This window comes from Lissotriton vulgaris, chromosome 1_1 (genome assembly GCF_964263255.1).
Source record: "Lissotriton vulgaris chromosome 1_1, aLisVul1.2, whole genome shotgun sequence".
Taxonomy (NCBI): domain Eukaryota; kingdom Metazoa; phylum Chordata; class Amphibia; order Caudata; family Salamandridae; genus Lissotriton; species Lissotriton vulgaris.
This window is the reverse complement of record NC_141685.1, coordinates 2,144,756,052-2,144,771,819: the sequence shown is the minus strand read 5'-3', so window position 1 is coordinate 2,144,771,819 and position 15,768 is coordinate 2,144,756,052. Positions and strand designations below refer to the sequence as shown.

The 15,768-nt window shown below is 44.0% G+C and overlaps 1 protein-coding gene across 1 annotated transcript in view; it reads right to left on the bottom strand.

Annotated features, from left to right (window-relative positions):
• Positions 1-15,768, bottom strand: part of LOC147751738 (patatin-like phospholipase domain-containing protein 2) — a 223,660-nt gene that overhangs the window by 98,959 nt on the left and 108,933 nt on the right. The window lies entirely within an intron of this gene.

Here is a 15,768-nt window from a genome sequence, read left to right as displayed (position 1 = left end):
CATGAGACATGTGCGGGGGTAGAATTTTCAGAAGGGCTGGCAGGATGGAACTGGCTGTCACCCTCGGACACTACCAGTTCCCATACTACCAACAAGGCCTCAAAGATATGGAAGATATTTGTGAGGGAACAACTCCTTTTTTTCCTCTAAAGAGGCAGAAACACCGGCACTCGAGGTGGGGGCAGAAAGAAGTTCCAAAGCCATGGACAACAAGGTAAGAGTCTTGCCTCCCTCTGGTTTTTCCCAGGAAACCGTAGGGGGAAGACTATGCTTATTCAGCAAACATTGGCCATTGATAACAAACGACTGTTGGATACTAGAAACCGTAAATGGTTTCAAGATAGAATTCAACAAAACACCCTATCAAACAACACCCCGGAGAGTTACCCCTAGATCAAGAACAATCAGCTCTCGTGGACGCAGAGGTGAGTCAGATGCTATTAAAACAAGCATTTACAATGCAATGGTTTCGCCTTCGTTAAAGTTTGAGCTTTTGGTATTGCTTTTGACAAATGGTCTTTTCTAACTTCTTTGAATTATGTGTAAAACGTTGGTGTATTACTTTACACAGAAATATGGATTGCATTTATAATGCAATTAGATGCAGATGCACAGTGAATTAGAATACAAGTTATTTCATAAAGCATGTTAGCATGTTAGTGAAGCCAGGAGTGTGAAGACAGGAGAGAGAGGGCAAGAAGGGGAGAGTAAGATAAAGAGAGAGTGCAAGAGGGAGAGAGATGGAGGCTGAGTGCAAGAGAAGAAGTGATAGATATAGAAGTTAAGGAGAGCAGGAGTAAGAAGGAAGAAGGAAAAGAGATCAAAAGGAAGAGAGGGCAGGAGAGAGAGGGAGGGCAGGAAGGAAAAGAGGCAGAAATGAGAGGGAGGGCAAGAAGGAGTGGGAGGGCAGGAGGGAAGGTAGGAGTGTGTGAGAGAGGGCAGAAAGGAGAGAGCGGCAGGTAGGAGAGGGAGGGCAGGAAGGAGACGGAGGGCTAGAGGAGGAGAGGACAGTAAGGAGAGAGAACAAGAGAGAGATGGAGGACAAGAAGGTGAAAGAGAGCAGAAGAGAGGTGGAAAGGGAGGGCAGGAGGGAGTAAGAAGGCAGAAAAGAGAGGGGTGGTAGAAGAGAGAAAGCAAGAAGGAGGGCAGAGGGAATAGAGTAAGAGAAGGCAGCACATGTGATAGAGACATTTGGAAAGGAGCAGGTGAAAAACATCAATCCAAGTGAGTGTGGACATCACATGCTTAGGGGCGTAGCTATCATAAGCACTGCAGGTAGGGTCACAATGGGGCCCAGGGAGTCGACGAAGCACTGAACTTCAGTTATGCTAATTGGTTACTAAAACTGAGGGTAGGAGGATAATTATTCTTCTTGAGTTAGGACCCATTGTCTCATTGTCCACTCAACTGTAACTAAGTATCTTCACCTTGCACCAAAGAATATGTGTTGCTAACGTGAAGTCTTCTGCACTGCTGTTCTATCCTTGGGTGCACGAACATGGCAATGCCGGTTTATACAATGCCTGTAAAGTCACCCAGGTATTTATGCCCGCTAGTACTACTGATGATCATTCCAGGCAGTGCTGGCGAGGTAAACCTGTGGCACCCTACAGAGCATGCTGAAGATGCACACATGGAACCCCACAGGAGTAGCAAAGAGATGCACAATTTAGGGGTGGGCTTTCTTTATGTACATGGAATTACAGCCAAAAGCAGCCATAAAGACCCGACCCTTGACAAGTCGTCCAATGCAGAATGTTGCCTAAATGAGAAAGGACTCCACTGCTTGAAATTCAACATTCATGTGAAAACATTGTCAATTGGAAAAGCAGCGCACAACATCGAACAGAAATCGAGCAGCCTTGCCAATACACTTTTGATAATGATACGTATTGCCAAGTATAAAGAAACAATGCGTTTGCCAGATTTTAAACTTGTAGCCTGCAGATTATAAATAGTGTTTTACAATGAGTGCTGCTATTAAGCTCAGATGGCATGCGGGAGCGTTATTCATTAGCCCTCCAGCATTCTCCCCCACCCCCACAGCCCCTCTCTCCCCCCCTCCCGACCAGTGCTGGAAGCCACTCCTCGTCACGCAATATAACTTGTTTCAAATTAAATTAATGGCGGACATTGCAGGTGGTTGAGGGACCTACTTCTGTTAGTTATTTTTGCACATCGTCTTCTTAATCTCCATACAAGGCACAATTACAACTTTACATTAAAAGCACAAAAACCATGGCACGCTGGAAGAGCTCCTTTACTAGTGTATATTCCTAGGATGGGCTCATTTATTAGGTGTGTGTGGTCTGTTTGGGAAGGAATGGAGGATTCTTCAAGGGCAGGGGCAGGCCTTTAACTAGCCCCCTTGTAAGATAGTAATTTATGTAATGCAGATCACGCTGCTCACAAACTTGCATTTTACGCCGCCTTAGACTTAGCCTCCCTGTTGCATATGTTCCATGATTGCGAGTGCATTGGCACCACTCATGTTCCTTTCCGCATTCGACGTAAAGCACTTTTGTGAAAGCGCTACACAAATAACAGATTTTTATTTTAATAAAAACAAAAAGGTGCGGTGTGCAACACCTGCTTTTTTATGGTCATGGGAAGCAGGTGCTCTGTGTGTGTGTGGGACTCTGTGTGTGTGTGTCTGTGTGTGGGGGTGGCTCTGTGTGTGTGTCTGTGTGTGTGTCTGTGTGTGTGGGGGGACTCTGTGTGCGGGGCTCTGTGTGTGCGTGGCTGTCTGTCTGTCTGTCTGTGTGTGGCTCTGTCTGTGTGTGGCTCTGTCTGTCTGTGTGCGTGGCTCTGTCTGTCTGTGTGCGTGGCTCTGTCTGTCTGTGTGCGTGGCTCTGTCTGTCTGTGTGCGTGGCTCTGTCTGTCTGTGTGCGTGGCTCTGTCTGTCTGTGTGCGTGGCTCTGTCTGTGTGCGTGGCTCTGTCTGTGTGCGTGGCTCTGTCTGTGTGCGTGGCTCTGTCTGTGTGCGTGGCTCTGTCTGTGTGCGTGGCTCTGTCTGTGTGCGTGGCTCTGTCTGTCTGTGTGCGTGCGCGGCTCTGTGTGTGCTCTGTGTCTGCGAATACTCTCTAATGCTCACCTATTGCCATTGTAAATGACAATACCATTTATTTACGTTTAAAAAAAAAAAAAAAATGTCATGAGCAATGCCAATAGCTCTACCTTTAATAATGCCGAGACCATTGCATTGTAAATGCCTGTTATTTTTGTAGGGGAAAAACACTCTGCTTTCTCTTTGAGATCTGAAGAGGGCAAGGGAATACAAACACTACAATATGCAGAATAAAAAAAGAACTATGTTGCAACAAAACCCCTTTTAAGATACTATTAGTAGATATATAAACCAATAAATAGATTTTATCGCCTGCACGTCCCACTGAGGCCAATAGGATGGCTGCCTAAATCTGCCTGTTCTGCTTCCCGAGGCGGAGGAGGAGGGGGACCACTGGAGAACCCGTGGGTCAGCAAAATAACTCAGAAATGCACAAGAGGCCGCTTCCGGCGGTGCCATGTCTTAAAACCTGATAGACTGAAGAACAAGGACTGAATAATCTCGGCGTTGACTCAACAGACTGTGATTCTGGGCACATCACTTCATCTCTCCGTGCCTACAAAAAATGAATGCATCCTTATGTGATGCAACCTGGTGCTCATGTAAAGCGCCCAGATACCTTCGGGCCGAGTTCGCGCTATATAAAAAAAAAACTATACACAAAAAATGAAAAATACACACTGGTTTTGTACATGAGACAGAGTGCACTCAGCACAAACACACCAATCACAGTCCTACTAGATTCGAAAACTTGTAAAACGCTTGCTTGAGGACTATCATATTTACTAGAATTCTCTTTTTGCACTGTATGCTGACAATACATTGCCGAAAAAGTATGAGAGGCTGCGCGCGCTTTTCCTGGGCACAATACAATTGTTATTATTTTTTAAGTGTTCAGTCGTCTTAATGATCACACAGAAATGCCCATTTTCATGACTCAAATGGTGCAACCAAAAAGGAACTGGAAAAAGGAATTCCTGTGGCAAGTATTAGAAATGTACATTTAGCTGTATGGCCTGCCTAAGCCCTGTATTTTCTTGAAAATAACTCGTGTTATTTATATAAAAAAAATGTGAGCTGCTTTCGGTCAAATATCATTTTATACAAATAAATGCAACACCTATTTAGTTCTTTTCAACTTACAATAGTAGAATAATATGTTGCACTGTCCAATTATGAAGCGCCACCATATGCCAAAGTGTCCCGCAACGTTTAAATATTTAGTCTAACACTATAGTTTTTAAATACTGACCGGTGACCAGCGAGTCAGCAACATATCTCTGTAGTATTCACTCAACCCCCTGAGTTATGTTACTAAGATTCAAGCGCTCGGAGTAGTAATTAGACACCAGGTCGGCAGCAGACACAGCAGCCCACTGAGCTTTCTAGCAGGAATGAAACCCGCACCCTACTGCTTTTATGCGGGTCTGGGCAACAGGTGCATTAACCTCCCCAGCTGCCCTGGCAGCATGGAAATCTGCTGGTTAGAGCCGCCTTCTATGCACGCCCGAATGCGAAACGACTGACTTGTGTGTTATCATGCCACAAAGAGCAAGAACACTTTTCCTGGGTCATCCTTTTCCGACTTGTCAAATACTTCCCGTTACAACTCTACTCCATTTGGAAGCCCAGTAGCTATAATCGTATAAACTATAATCGCAGTTTTCTATATTACTCATTTCTGCACACATTTCACTGTTTCGAAAAAAACACACGAATAAATATAATTGTTAAAAATACTATGCGCAACGAGAGCCCCAGCATCGCAAAAAACATCTAGGGTCATAAAGCGCTTTGAGGCCATTCAAACGGTGTGATTGAGCTATTCAAAAGCAAATAAAATCGACGACTGTTGAAAAAAATGCACGCAATGCATGTATTATAAAGGTTAACAAAGCCCTTTGGAGTGCTGGTGATAGTTAAGCCCACTTGTCGTGGTTCATTATCACGTCAGCAGGAACAAGGCATGACGTCATTGGGCAGTACGCAGCTGCTGGTTACGAACCAACTACATATTGAATGGCTGGATGTCACCAGAACATTGGGGCCCATAATAAAGAGCTGTCTGTTGTGTATTGGCTCTCTTTAACCGTCACCCCAATCCGTTTGTGATACCAGAGGCACCTATTCTCGACTGAAACCGGGGCTGGGGAGGCTATGGGTGCCATAATACCACGCCTACATGGCAAAGGCGCTTGGGCATAAATTACAAGTTCGCGCCCAAGAAGATGTCTTTGCTACACACTGGCGGCTGTAAAATTGAAATAAGATCGAAGCATGTCAGATTTATAGTCGGGTTTCCTAAATCTTGCTTTTTGCTGTATCTTTAAAGAAATATGTTCACAACGTGTTTATATGGTTATTTCCGAACAGTAACGGATAAGTACGGCGCATATTTGTGAACACCAACAGCCAGGCCCGCAGCAAGGATCCCTGAGGCGACAGGCGCTGACATGGTAACGAGGCGCTATCTGCCTTAAAATACATGGATATGATAGGGTTATTCTCGCTCCAGAGGAGGGTGGGGGTAGCCCCCACCGAGCCTCCTCTGAAGGTGATAGACCCAGAGACTGCGACACGGATAGCGGGAGGGGGGTGGGCAGGCACACGGACAGCGGGAGGGGGGAATAGAGTAACAGAGAGTTGCATACTTTTGACTGTCAACCACAAAGGTCTACTATAGGATGGAAACGGTAACCGTGTGCCAACGCGCCATGAGAAACATGCATTGCTTAGGGAGGAGAGATGGACAGCAAATACTGCAAAAATCAGCCATCCTCTCATCCCAGCGAGCTCTCCCTTCAGTGCAGGCCTTGATGCCAAGTCTCCCATTACATCGACATGTTTTGCTTTGTAGCTAGCAGCAGTTAAAACAATGGGCGTTTAGAAACACTCTTTTTGAGATACACAGAAAGTCTTGACGGAATGCAAGATACGCTTGACACGCAGGACCCTTAGGCAGCTGTTAGTCAACGCCCCACCCCCTCCCCTCATAAGTCGGCGTTTCCTCGTGCAATTGGTTTAAGGTTTCGTGAATAGATGCAGCATGCTACGATACGAAAAATAAAGTAAACCTCCTCTTTTTCCTTCTACGTTTTTGAATACAGACCTCGCTTTCGCTTCAGTCGATTCCGTAGCTTGGCTCCAACACCAAGGTTCAAGAACTAAACGTGCGCTAAAAAGCAGGCGGTGGCACCAGCGACTGCTAACGGTCGTGCACAAAGATAAGCTACACCTGCTGCGCGGGACCTAATTATATCGTTTACTCTTTTAAGAAACAAGCGCAATCCACCTCTTTAAAAACCCGAATAGTGCGACATGCACAACGACAACAGCTAGTAACTAGGGTGTATGCCTTCTAAGACTCCAACATAAACAAGTCTTGGCAAAACCAATAAATCTGACGTTGGCGGACAGCCGTTTTGTTTTATCAATGCTTATTTTATTTTGCCAAGGTTTTTACGAATCTATATTGCCGAAGGAGCTACCGGGCCCTCGTCAATCTAAAACAAAAACAACAAGAAACAACAGCACAAACAGGGGGGCAGAGGCTTACCTCATGGCCTCGGTAGACGCTGCTCGGAAAGCACAGTGTCCTGTAGGGATTCGGGGGCGTGCTGTCCCCTTCCCATTGGCTGGAAGGTAAAATTCCAGCCAATGGGAAGAGGAGAGGGCGGGACTTAAAAAAAGACCCAGAAACGCCCCCGAATCGCGTCAAGGCGGGCCCTGAACTGAGTGACGCTCCTCTCCTCCAATGGCTGGCCAGCATTTACGAGGCCAGCCAATGGAGAAGAGGGGCGTGTTCAGGCCCCCATACTACAAACATAAGATTTCGGCTCCGCCCACTGCTTACGCAGTGCGACGGTAGCCGAAAACTAAAAAACTATTTGCAGGCTGACCAATTCAAAACAGGGTTTTGTGAGCACGATCTTTCTGGTGAGAAAAAAAGACAAAGGCTGGCGTACGGTCTTAAACCTAAAAGAACTAAATACTTCTAGTATACAGACATTTCAAAATGGAGGGTATCGACCTCTTAAGAGACATTCTACACAAGAAGGACTGGCTTATTTCACAAATCCGACGGACAAGGATTATCAAAAAATATCTAAAGTTAACCTGGAGAGTGATAACTTACCAATTTTGTTGTCTTCCCTTTGACCTCTCCTCAGCCCCTTGGTGTTTCACCTAGATTCTAAGACTAGTAGTCGCATCGTTGAGAAGAAGGGGTGTTCGATTGGTGATCTATCTAGACGATATGCTATTGATGTCAATGTCAGGAAGATTTGTTAAAACATGTGAAATGGGCAGTAGACCTTTTAGAAGGGTTAGGTTTCATCATCAAACGTAGTAAAATCAATCATGACCCCAACACAAAATCTAGAATTCTTAGGGTTCCGGGTAAAAACCATTATGGCCCAATTGCAACGACCATAGAAGCAGTTATCCAAAATAATACGTTTCTTATGTTCTCTCCAAAGACGTAGTCCGCTTACGCAAACTAGCAAGAGTAGTTGGACTTCTATCCTCCTCTATTCAAGCAGTTTCCTGAGGCCTGCTACGCAACAGGTTCTTACAAAGTCTGAAATCCTTGGGGTTGAAGGGCCTATGATATTCAGACAGAATTCCTTTATCAAAGGAGGCTCGGGAAGACCTCCTATGGTGGTGGAACAATCTACACAGTTGGAATGGCGAGGTGATCTTCTGGAACACCCAGGAGCATACTCCGGAACACGATGCAAGCAATTTAGGTTGGTGGGTGAAAATGGGAAACTTCCATTCCATAAACTGTCTAGAAATTATGGCGAGTTAGAACGCTCTCATGAGTTTCATGTCCACACTGAAAAACAGTGTTGTCCTCATCAAACTAGACAACTTTACTGTAGTATCTTATATCAATCGCCTGGGGGGTGCAAGATCAAAGATACTTGCAGACCTAGCAAAGAAGATTTGGTACTTCTGTTGGAGTCAAAAAATTATACTGAAGGCAGAGTTTATTACTGGCCACCAAAACACAAGGGCAGATTGGAATTCTAGGATTCAAGCGACTGGAAATTGAATCCTATATACTTCAAGAAGATTCAGGATTTATGGGGTCCTTTTAAAGACCTGTTTCCAGCAGGCTCACTCTTCAGGTGAAATGATATTACAGTTGGAGACCAGACCCCAAAGCCTTGGCAGTGGATGCCCTGGTCAAAACTTGAAACAAAGAATTGTCATGCCTTCCCTCCGTTTCCTCTAATTCAGAGGGTTTCACTGAAAATCAGAACAAAGCAATGCAAAATAGCCCTAGTTGCTCCATTTTGGAATACCCAGGCTTGGTTCCTGGGAGCAATAGACTGAGCAATGGACATTCCACGTTTGATCCCAGGGAACCTAGGTCTTCTCCAAGGAAAAAGAAGGAGAGAAAGAGCCTCTCCTAGAAGAGAACTCAAACCTTCTTGCTTTGAAGATTTCAGGAGATCTAAAAGATACGCAGGCCTTTCAGGAGAGGCTAAATAACTATTGGATGCATCATGGCCACCAGGAACAAGGAGAAGATACACTGGCGTATGGAAAAATTGGTGTAGTTGGTTCCCCGGAACTGGATTTGGATCCCGTGGATGCTCCTGTAGAGGATGTGCCAAACTACCTTGCAGGCTTTTTTAATCAGGTTTATGTTATAGAACAGTCATTTGGTACAGATCAGGCATAACGGTAGGCCATTCATTAATAAATGACTTCTATCGGTTCTGACCCTTTGGTCCGGAGGGTAATGAAGGGAATAAGACTTGAACGCCCTCCCACGCCCAGAAACTATTCACTGTGGAATGTAAACCTTATCTTTCACCTATTTACTACATGACCCGACAACCCCTTTCTTTCCAAAAAACTATAAAACCTTGCTCTGTCTAATATCCTTTAGAAGAGTATACGATGTCAAAGCGTTGGAGATCTCTAATAGATTTTACTCCCTAGAAAGAGTGCATTTTGAAATACGGAAAAGGACCAAAACTACGTCTGAAAGTATTTTCTATCCTTGCTTTTCAAAACTATGTGTAGTAACTTGCATGAAAACTTACGAATTAATGATACATTTTTGACCAAATGATGAAGACCAATTACTAATATCATTTGTTAAACCATATAAAGCAGTATCTACAGCTACCATTGCAAGATGGGTGAAAACACTCACGTTGGAAATAGGAACAAATTTGTCCTAATTTGGGGGCACACTCCCCGTGGAGCGATGGCCAGTAAAGTGTTCTGGGCACGAGGTTCCCTCTGATGTTTTATCTAAAACCTGTGAAGCATGTGAGTAGTACAGCGTTAAAGCACTTTAAACATTCATAATGGCAGCATCTGGTCTTATAATGAAATTATGATTCTCCAATTTGTCATGCAGACAGAATCATGATTTCGTTAAAGACAACGGAGGCCAACATTTTCCTCACCCACCACACCCTGGTGGACAAAGGCAAATGATTTGTTTAGAGATATACTTTGTTTTAGTTATAACAGTGTATAGATTGTAATAATTTTTCAAGGAATTGATTAACTTCATCCTGAATATCTCCGATTATTTAATGCCGTATGAATTGATATCACCTGATTTTCTTCCATTCTTTCAGAAGCCTCGTCTTTGTGAGAATCCCTTCGTTATCAAATGCAATTCGAGTTGAAGACGTCAATTAAAAGAGTTTATTGTTTTTCTGTTGCAGCTGTAAGAGGATGATGCCTAGTCACCATGACGTTATATATTGTTCGAATGTTCTTATAGGATGTTTTATTAGTGATTAAACAGGTTCTTTAAAGGACAGCAATAAAAGTACGATTGCATGTTGGCCTCCGTTGTCTTTAATGAAAACATGATTCTCTCTATATGATAATTGGAGAATTGTCATTCTGGCACCATCTGCTACGTATGGTGCAGTGGGTTACTGTGCATCTGCCTGCTTTCATCCTGTTCGGATGACAATAGGCAGACGATACTGGTGGGCTGGTACTCAGTTTGAACTAGACTGCCCATTAAAAGTATGGCTCACCGTGTAGCACTTAAAAAGGTGGTTCTAATGACTTTGTTATCTCCTAAACAGAATGTGTACTTGTAAAGTCAAGTGCTTCATTTTTGGGCGGTAATGAAACAAATTTCCAAGCAGGAGTTCTGGAGTCACTCCCCCACAGCTTAAACAGAACTATTTATTTATTTATTTATTAATGACATTTAGTTAAGTGCGTTATGGGCGTCTCGGCGCTGCGACTTCTGCAAAAATTCTCCACAACTGGTTCTTTAGGGGTTTACTGATTAAACAGCCAGGTTTTCAGCTTTTTACGGAATGACAAAAAGGAGTGGCTGGTCCTGATCGACTGAGGCAAGGTGTTCCATAGTTTTGGTGCCGTGACCATAAAGCGGCGATCTCCCGAAGAGACGGTCTTGGTGTGTGGCACCACTAGTTCGTTGAGGGTAGTGGATCGAAGTAGTCTGGGGGGGCAGTAGGGTGTCAACTGGTCTTTAAGGAACTGTGGTCCTTGTTTATGCAGTGCTTTATATACGATACATAAAGTCTTGAACTTGATCCGGTTTCTGATTGGGAGCCAGTGATCGTTTCTGATTGTATCGGCGATGGGCTTATGTTTGGGGATTCTGGAAAGGAGTCTGGCTGTCGCATTTTGTATGGTCTGCATTTTGTTGATTACACGGATCTGGGCATTGGCAAATAGGCCATTGCAATAATCCAGTGAGGATAACAACAAGGAACTTATCAGGGTTTTGCTGGCACGGTCAGGTAGGAAAGGGATAATTTTCCTTACCAGTCGCAGCTTGTGAAAAGCTGTGGCCGCTATTTGGTTGGCATGGGCAACAAAGTTAAGGTTATCGTCGAAGACAACTCCCAGGTTCCTTACTTTAGGAACAGGTTTGGGTAGGGTTCCGAAAGATGCGAGCCACCAAGCGGGCGACCAGCTTGGGGCTAGTTGTCCGAATATGACAACCTCAGTCTTTTCGGAATTCAGTTTTAGACAATTGGAGGACATCCAGTCTCCAATTGCCAGCATACCTACTTTAAAACTCTCGGCCACCCTTTCTCCATCAGTTTTGATGGCCAGGACTAACGGAGTATCATCTGCATATGAGGTAAGGCTCATCCCATGCACTTTAATGATTTTAGCTAGGTCCGAGAATTAAAGAGTGTCGGACTAAGGGATGAGCCTTGTGGGACCCCGCAAGGCAGAGACAGATTAGCCGACTGGAACGTTCCCAGGGTGACAGCCTGTGTTCTATCGGACAGAAAGGAGGCCAATAGGCCCTTAGCTGCCTGTTGAATGCCCATTTTTTCGACACGATCGACCAGATTCAAATGGTCGACCGTGTTGAATGCTGCAGATAGATCTAGTAGCACTAGTACTGCTGTTCCTCCTTGATCTCGAATGACTCGGATGTCATTGGCGGCTTTGATCAAGGCGGTTTCTGTGCCGTGGAACTTGCAGAACCCAAATTGGGTACTATCCAATTGGTGATGTTCCTCGATAAATTCTGATAACTGGGAATTCATCGCTTTTTCTGCAACTTTTGCCAGGAATGGGAGGCTGGCTTTCGGTCAATAGTTTTTCAAATCGTCCTTATCTAGATGTGGTTTTTTTAGGAGTGGTTTTAAGAGAGTTTTTTTGAGTATGTTCGGATAGATCCCGGATCTAAACATAGAGTTTCATATTTGAGTAATGACCATAATCAAGGAGTCCATGACCGGGGGAAGAATTTTAAAAGGGCACGGGTCCAAGGCTGATCCGGATTTGATGGAAGTGATAATCTCCCTACTTTGGGCCTCCGTGATGTTGTTGAACTGGGTAAATAAGGAAACGGGAGGAGTGGAATTTATGGTATGTGTTGGGTGGTTGGTATTGGAGGAGAAAGCGGAGTAGATATCGTTAACTTTTGTGAAAAAGAAATTTGCCAGTGCGTCACAAAGGGATTGGGAAGGAGGAGGGTTTAAATCAGGTGCATTCCCTGCTAGCTGCTTAGTAATATCGTAGAGATGTTTATTAGAATTCTTAGCTTTCTCTATTTGTTCGCTAAAATACTTCCTCTTAGCATCTGTGATCATAGATTTGTATTTAGCATGCATCTCCTTGTAGCGGGATTTACTTTCTACATTGTAGGAATAGGGAGAGGCATTGACGGAAATCTTACAGAGTTGTTTCTGAGTCCTGAGTTCTTCGGTAAACCATGGTGCCGAAGGGGCCATCCTGTTTCTGGTTACTGATTTGAGAGGAACCAGTGAGTTTGTGGCATGACCTAACCAGTCCTGGTATTGTTTGGTGGCTGTGTTGGGGTCTGTTGATAAAATAGGCTGGGTGCTGTTGAGTAGGAGTTTTAGGCTTGAGTTGTTTATATCTTTCCAAGCCTTAAAAGGTTCGCGACTGGGGATTGATACGCTAGCCGTGGAGACCTCATTGGTTGTGATTGTACCAAGAATTACATGGTGGTCAGACCATGGGAGCGGGAGGATATCAGTTATATGGATATCCTCTAGGTTGGAAAAGATGCCGTCCAGGATGTGACTGGCATCATGGGTGGGAGAGTTAACCAATTGAGGGAGCCCCAGAGTTTCCATGTCTGATAAAAGAGCGTATCGCTGTCATCAGTTTTCTCTAGATGAAAATTTAAATCACCAAGTACCGTTAGTGACTCTTCAATTGCTAGGGATTCCAGGATAGTGCCTAGGTCGGAAAGGAATCTGGAGCGTGCTCCTGGTGGTCTGTATAGGAGCATACCTCTGAAATTATGCGAAGGTGACAGATTGATGGCAAATTGCATGGCTTCGCAGGTGAGTGAGGGGATCGGAAAGGTCCGTGCTTTGAAGGTGTCGCGAGCAATTATAGCTAGCCCGCCCCTCTTTTGCCCTGTCTATCCTGTCGGTAGACCTTGAATCCACTAGGAACCGCAATAACTAGATCTGGGTCGGACGCGCTATCCATCCATGTCTCGGTCATGAACAGTATATCTATATTCCTGTCCCTAACCAGATCCGCTATTTCCTGTCTGTGCTTTCCTAGTGAGCGAACATTAGTAAGCGCTATTGTGGTGATCTTTGGGTTTTTCTTTTTACTATAGTGAGTTATGTTAACCAAAGGTATGATGGCCTTGCAATGAGGACATGCAGGCGTTGTAAGTTCTAGGGCAAGCTTAGGGTCATGCTTTATGCCGTTATTTACAGGAGATGGGAGAAGGTCATTCAGCGTTATAGTTGAGTAGGAAATACTGTGAACTGTCGAAGTCAGGTCCAGGGGTTACGGCCCTGGGCCCGGTCCCGGCACGGACGGGCGCAGACGGGCTTGCCTTTGGCGCTCCTTCGGCGCGCCGCCTGTGCGGACGGGAAGGCATTGATTTTTTATACGGTGTGGAGGAGGGTACGAGGTGTCCTGCAGCTGGAACACAACCCTTTCCTCCCAGTAAGATGGCGTCTACACCCTTTGACCCACAGCGTCAGCGTCTTAATCGGCTGCGCCGGGAATGAAGGATCGGGTGCAAGGAGCTTCCATGCGATGTAAATCTCGCACACGAGTGGATTATTTCAGCTCTGCCCCCATTCCATGATTCCCAGAACCCTCACATAATGTGGTACTTCTAAACTCATGCAAAGGCAGGGATAGAAAGGCTTATGTGAGCTTGGTCCAGTCAAATATGTATTATTAAATCGGAGTAAGAGCCAATCACAAGTGCCGGATTCCAAAGAGGGATTCATGCCAAGCATCAATTTTTGAACAAGGGCAGCTATCCCAAAATCAAGCTGAAACATTACCTCTATTCAAACACACATTGCTTTCTCTTGACCGAGTAACGAGACACTGATTCTGACCAATAGCAGTTTATTATTTACCATTGAGCAAAAGTGTGGAGTGTGACCACTGTACTAGACTTGATTTGACATCGACTGAGCAGAGATTGGAACTTTCTCTTTTAAATGCATTTGTTTGACTCAGAGATAATTTTCTAAGAAAGACAATAGCATTCAAATGTAATGGAATCAGTAAGATCACATTAATGAACATATACGGACTTTGAAAATATACTGACTTTGGAAAGAAAAAAAAATCAGACTGTGACTTGTCTAGGTCAATGAAGATTTTGCATAATTTTACCAACCATAACACTCAAACTATATATGAAATTCCGCCTTCAGTAGTTTTTTTTACTTATTGTGTAAATACTTGGGCTTGTTCCTGGTCTCCTCTGCCACTTCGCACATGAATTGGCTTGTGCATCGTTTGGGGAGAAAGTAACATTGTCAGCAGATCATATCCATTTCTTTCTTCAACCATGTTAATGACCAAGGGGGCGCACTCTACACATTACCCTAGAAAATGTGTGATTTTTGTGCTGAATACATGTCACCGAGTCCCTTTGAGCAGTGGTTCTTAAACTGGAATTCAGGATGCCTACTCAAAAGGTGCCCTGACTGTTGAGGCAACGTTACTCAGATTAAATAAAGCGTTTAGAATATATATTTTTTTAAAGCAAAATATTTTAATATGCTGTGTAAATATGAAGGAGCATGAAATTGGAGGCCAAAAATTATGTTTTTACTTCAAGTGTAGCAAACCGATTCTACTATGGACGGTTAGTGGCCTCAATTGGCTAGCTATATGCGCAGACAAAAAGCATAACATTCCTGAGGACCAAATAAGATTAAAGATGCTAGTGTCTAGCATTTTTTCGTCTTTTTGAAATAAAACCATTTTAAAAAGCTACACTTCCCCAATAAAATTAACATTTTAACTTCTATTAAGTGATTTGCAAGCAAAATATATAGATATACACATTTCATAATCTGTAGGTCTGTCTGATATACATTTCTTTTTGCAGATGCTCCACAGAAGTCACAAGGTGAAGAACTACTGCTTGAGAGAACGTCCAACTTTGCACTTTGTGGAAGTTAGAAGGAGGCAGGCAATCGCAGACAAACAAATCGCTCCATGATATGGCTCCAGCGGGTAGAATACTGAATGAATCTTACAAATAGAACAAATCGCCTCCAATCCTTATGTTGGCAGTTGGCGGATTGGTCTTTCGTGTTCGCTCCCAAATCACAAACCATTCATTCCTCTTACATCACCTTGCTACAAGATTGACATTTCTGCCTTTATCCAATTATTTGGGTCGGGAATCTGCACTTTTAATTCCAGCAGTTATGGATTGCTTGCATTTTTTAGACATTTAGAGGGATACCATCACTTCAACTTGAAGGTATTAGGGACCCCGTACCAAAGATTATTGTACATTTTTCATTCTCTTAAAAACTTAGTTGCATTAAAACCAACCCCATGGTGACAGCTGGGTTAATATCATATTATAATGGTCACTCTCCACAAGGCATAAGAAAAGACCTTGGCGGAATGCGCCAGTAAGGACGCTGTCTGCACTTAATTTCGGAAGTCCTACTAATGTTCTTGCTTTTGGAGCAAATTGACAGTTCTGGAGCGGTGGATAGTTTCACTGTTTCAATATAACAACCCATTTTCAATTCTGGGCTTCTGTAATATTCCCATACATCACACGAGATGGCTGTATGCTCACAGCAATGCTTTCAAGAGATAAACCGAGAAAGCCAGTTGCTAAAGCTTTCTATCCATCTCGGTGGTAAAACGGTGTAGGAACAAACTGAACCGCCCAGCATTCAAGACTGACCCCTTCACACACCTAACCCAAAGCAGCTAAAGAAGCCATTA